Here is a 5,913-nt window from a genome sequence, read left to right on the forward strand (position 1 = left end):
TTTGATAGTCCAGATCAAGGCCTGTCGACTTCCTTAGAAAGATATGACGCTTCATAATTGCGCATGTGTGGTCTGACGCTCTGGAAATAGATACCAGTTATTAATATAAAAATATTTTGCTACAGCAACATTGCTCCTATCTGACTTTGTCTATTCAACTTTGGGACAAATAAAATCATTTTTATCAAATATTTTGATTTATAGTCTGTCAAGCAAAGTCTGTCAGTAGCAATGTAAAGCAAACTGAAGTATGGCAACACTCACAGAGCAGTATTGCGCTAAGAAAAGCAGCAATGTACATCGAACCGAAACATATTTTTTTCCGCTGAGCGCGCTCTTCGTACGTCAACTAAAATTGCCGCTCGCGGTTTATTGAAGCATTTGGAAAGTGTTATTATTATGAGAGGGACAATTTAAACTGGAGTAAAAACGATGTCAATCAATATGATAAACAAGATCAAAAAATACCTATTTGCAAACGGACTATGCTGGAGAAAATAATGTTTGAATCAAGTCATTGCTTCCGCAGGTAGCTGGATTTTAATATATTATCAGATTTCTCGGTTGGAATTCAATATTAAAGATATATCACGATAAAATGCAATACAAATGCTCCTTTATGCAACCTTCAAAAGCTAATTAGACATATTTAGGTAGGTACAATCGAAAAATATATCAATAGATTGAATTAAAATAAAGGTTTGTATGCTTAGTAAAAGGTGGACGCAAAAGGCGAGCGCTCGCATTCTTAACCTTTGGTATGCTTAGGAGCAGATCTGCTACATATATATTCAACTTAAACATGAAGATGTCATAGCTAAATAAATGTAAAGGTTAAGGCATTTGCACTTGAGTACTTTTTACCAAACGAGCTGTTAGTAGGTACCTATACTACTGAATTTAACTAGAATAAAACAATCCATTGTTTTATATAGGTAAATATTAAAACCTAGGTAAGTAACCCCTGAGCCATCACTGGCAGCGGTAGCCCTGGTAGGGTATCACTGTAACTATTCTTGTCACAATTGCAGGGCTTATTAAATATCAAATATCTGGACTATTTACATCATTTTGATATGGTTTTATTCTGTTTTAGCAAACTTAGAAGACAAATAGAAAGGTAGAAAGCTGTTTTTAACATCAGTTCAGAAACTGAAGAAGCCCAAAGAAAATAATTATGCCACTTGTTAATTGTAAATTAGTGTATTTCTCTTGAACAATGTCACATTCACATACCAGTGTAATTTTGAAATGGTTTTACAATATATTTATATAAATATACAGATTAAAAATAAATAAAACACAACTGCAGATATTTTGGTGTTCATTTAATTTCAAGGCAATTAAGATACGGGTCACTTTAGCTTACTTACACTTAATTCAGGCCATTCATTGAAAAAATATCATTAAGTTACCAATGTTACTGGTCCACTCCAACCAAGCATCAGAATACTTTGTACCTAGTCACTTATTGCATCTTAAGCATAAAACAGATCTGTTTGAAATTTTTTAATTTCAAGTTTAAAGTTTCCATTCCAAGTTTCAAAATGTATTCTTATAGTAGTAGTTACACATAAAACTTAGTCTAAAGCAATTTGCCTAATTTATAGTATAGAGATATTCCAATATCTCTGAGACCACTCTTACATGCTAGCTTGGTAAGGTTTTGCTCACACTACTGTTTTTATACAGGCTAAAAATGTTAGATATTTACATGAATTGGCTAGATCATATTTTATATGTAGATATTTAAAAAAGTCATTTAGATATCAGGAGAATGCTGTTAAGAAATTTTATTAACTTTCACATTAGTCTATTCAAGACTTGTCAGGAACTGACACAATTTCAGGTACTCAAAATATTAATAAAAGATACCTTGACAATGGAAACTTAACAACTTCCACTCATGTGAGTAATATGGAGTTATATTGTTTCTGGATAAAAGAAGGTATGATTTAAATGTTAAAATATTTTTCTAAAATTATGCACACTGAATAAATTATTTTAATTTATTGAACAAACAGGTAAAGCGACTTAAAACTTCTTTTAAATAGGTACATACCGACTTCAGAAAGTATAAACTAGGATTTTCCATAGGTATACATGTGCAATAGCTGAGTGCATGAAACAAATCAGCCTAAATAATATATTTTCGTGATGATTAACAAACGGACAACTTTTACAATAATAATCTAAACTATTGTCCCAATTTTTTTAGTTTTTTTAATTAACAAGTTTATTTTTCGTCTTGTTTGCGTTGTACACGTATGTACGTAAACCGCCGTAGGTAAGTTTTGTATGAAGAGAAACTTTTACGAACGCCTTATATTGGGCGAGTTTTAATCCTGCAACAAACATATGGAAGTATTAGGTTGATGTTGCGAAAGAAAGTAGGTATAATCAAGGTTCTTAAACGTCTTAAGATTGTTTAAAAAAGTTACCTTTGAAAATATTTGAGGACTTCGTCTGTTGATATTGGGAACAATCGAATCAGTTGCGGTTTCGAGGGCACAATTCGTGGTCTTATTGGATATATTTAGGCATACGTTTTATCTTTATTTAAGCCTTTTAACCCTGAAACAGAAAAAACTGCACATTATCTTAAAAATTCTCCGGGATCTTGAAGTAATTATCATAACCTCAAAATTTTCTAATGGTTAAGATCAACGAGCATGATTTTACTTACATTGTAGGCATCTTGACTTTGCTTATGGTCATGCACAATATTATTTAATATATTGATATTTATTTTAATGCTGGGAGCAGAAATTTCTCTTGAATTAGCACCGATTCGGAATGTAAACAAACAAGATGGACGATCCACATTCTACAGATAAAACACAGATTACACGCGATTTTGGAATTATTCGAACACAGTGTTGCTAGCCCGCGATTTTTCAAATTTGCCGCGTTTTTCTACTGACAAGATTTGCTTGACCAACTATATGTCACACTACCATATGTAAATTATTATTATTTTATATAAATTATTACCTATTTCAGTTTGTCTTTGTCTATGTTCATAAAATCTATGTAGGTCAGAGGCACATATACCCTCCATAAAGCCTTGCACTTGGGTCTGGCCGGTTAGAACATAGACAAAAGTCTGCAATGTCAATGCTGTCAAAGTCATTGACGCAAAACTATTTTCATTTTCAAAACTATCAGTTTTCATATAAAATGATTAAATAACGATTTATGTTGTTGAAATAGATTTATTGATTAATTTTTAAAATTAAAAATCCACCGCACAGTATCTCCGCTCAGACTCGGTTAAAGTTTAATCCATTGTACTAAACTAAGAAACAACAATTATTTCAAGGTAAGAAATATTTTAATCTATAAATAAAATAAGTGTACTATTGCCAAATTCAAATATATAATTAAATCTTAAGTCGCACGGCCGCCCTATCGCGTCCAAAATTACAATCTAAATTCATCATAGATGTAAATTCTAACATTGTTTTAGCTGGCAATTTAGAACTCTGGTAGCTATTAGCAAGGTTAGTAATTAGGGACATAGGTTATAGTATTGTTTAAAATGTGACTGTTTTGTTTTAGAGGGTGAACGTGAGCAAAAAATCCTTGGGCGTCATATCATTTCCTTGGAAAGGCTCAAAATCAAAAGGCACGGATCCGCCACATAATTGTGACTAGTTGTAGTTTCCCGGTGACCATCAACAAGACCGCTGCACTGAGCTGTGGAGCAGAAAGTGTCCGACAATCGGATAGATGTAATAACAACTTTGTCTGTCATATATTCATGTAATTTTTAGTTTTTTGGGCTGATACCTATATGTGATATGATTACAAGTTACACTAATTGCAATTGTGGAGTAAAATCAGATGTGCCAAAGATCATGTTTTAGATATATAAAAATCTATATTAAATGCAATAAATAGTATATGTATATATATAAAATTGTTTTTATCATGAAAATTTTAATGACTTCTATTTATTGTTATGAAGGTGATCTGGGAATTAAAACATGCGCTAAAAATAGACAACCTAAACAAAAATAACTCCTTAAAAAAATCAAAAGATAATCACACGCACAGGATAGGTTAACTATTTGGTACCCACATCAATAATGAACCGAAATTACCGACCTGTGGTCTCATTGAATAAAATTCATATAGGTATGTAGATATTATATGGAAGTGTCACAGCTAGTTCAACAAGCCCCGTCCGATACATAAATTTGTATAAAAAATGACTTTTTTCCTGCCTATTGTATGTTTTTCGAACGAATTAAGCTCTTTTGATCCTAATATATAGGAATAAAAATATTTATAACTTGATAATAAACTGTATTGTTACCTTTTATATTGAATAAACTTTAAAATATAGATATCATTATCTCTTAGGACAAAATATGCCTGTGATTTTGATTAATATGTAACATAATATTTTTTTATTTGATAAATACTAATTTAAAAACCTCACCCCAACAAAAACAAAAAATGAAAAAATACAAAAAGAATTTCCGTCGCCGGGATTCGAACCCAGAACCACTAGCTAGAACTGGATCACTACCTACCAAAACCCGCCAGGCTAAACCGGTTGTCAATTTTAGTACTGAGATACAAAGAGAGCGCCACTAGTATAAACGAACTTTTGAAGGGGGCATTTTTTTGTATGGAGTTAGCGTTCTTCTCCTAGTGAGTATTATATTCTTTGGTCCAGATAGTTCAAGTGTTATTTTAAACGTCAAGCTTCTATGAAATTATAATGTTTACAAACTGAACACTTGCATAGGCTGGACTATCAAAATCGTTGCATACTTAGCTTGCTCCGACTCTAGTCATACTACTCTTTGCGTTATGTGTTAACATATTTGCAATAAATTGCGACATTTGCCCAAAATCGCTGCCTCCTTAGCTCCTTATCAGGCATGTTGATTAGAATAGTTACATTGTGCAAAGAAGGGGGTAAGTGAAACTTTAGAGACGAGGGTGGTGAATTAAAGACCCGAGTTTGCAATATTCTTACCCCCGGAGTTACACACAATGTTTTTCATCACACTTGCGAAGAAACTAAATTTTAAGCGAAATAATTCTTAAATACGGTGACATATCAAACATTCGTCCGCCATTTTGTAATTTCTTGGCAGGTGAAGCTATAACAACAAATACTAAAAAGTACGGAACCCTCGGTGGGCGAGTCCGATTCGCACTTGTCCGGGTTTTTTACCTGTTTTCCTACCGTTCTAAACAGCGTTCGCCAGTGCGTCTACAGGTAAGTAGCTAATTTATTTTTACCATGGGCCCACCCCGCACTATCTGTTAAAGTTATTACCAAAATTAACGAGCATTGGCCTATTATCATATATACACATTTATTCAGCAAATACAATACAGATTATAACAGTAGAAATTAAATAAATTATTTATATTAGGTATTTTTTTAGACATTTTCCTTCATAAATCTTTTTTTTTCTCTATGAAAAAAAAAGTTTTGGAATGTACAAATTGAGCTTTTCATAATTAATTTAAAAAAAAATACTTTCAATGTGTCTGGGTTAGCTTTGTTCATAACTATTTCAAATCGATAGCTAAGTGGTTCTCGAGATATTTGGCGATGTGACAGACAGACAGACAGACAGACGGACGGACCGAGTCGCATCATAATGGTTCCATTTGTACGTTTTTGGTACGGACCCCTAATAAATTACCCGTAGACCCACTGGCGAACACTGTTTAGAACGGTAGGACAACGGGTAAAAAAACCCCGTGTACCCACTGTGGGTCGAAGTAATGGGACGGTTAAAACGCGAAAATTTCAAATCCCCCCTCCCTCCCCCCTTCTAGCCCATTAACTGTACATTGAAAACTACAAATAGGTGTATGACCGTCACTTTCCCTAAAAATCTCATTATTTTATTGGATCCCATTAGCAAGAAAAAATAGAAC

At 33.0% G+C, this 5,913-nt stretch overlaps 1 long non-coding RNA gene across 1 annotated transcript; it reads left to right on the forward strand.

Annotated features, from left to right (window-relative positions):
* Nucleotides 1–2,010, forward strand: LOC133517850 (uncharacterized). Its single transcript, XR_009799412.1, has 2 exons — nt 1–529; nt 1,097–2,010. It is a non-coding gene; the product is annotated as an uncharacterized LOC133517850 (long non-coding RNA).
* Nucleotides 2,011–5,913: the final 3,903 nt, after the last annotated feature.

This window comes from Cydia pomonella, chromosome 5 (assembly GCF_033807575.1).
Source record: "Cydia pomonella isolate Wapato2018A chromosome 5, ilCydPomo1, whole genome shotgun sequence".
In the NCBI taxonomy this organism is placed as follows: Eukaryota; Metazoa; Arthropoda; class Insecta; order Lepidoptera; family Tortricidae; genus Cydia; species Cydia pomonella.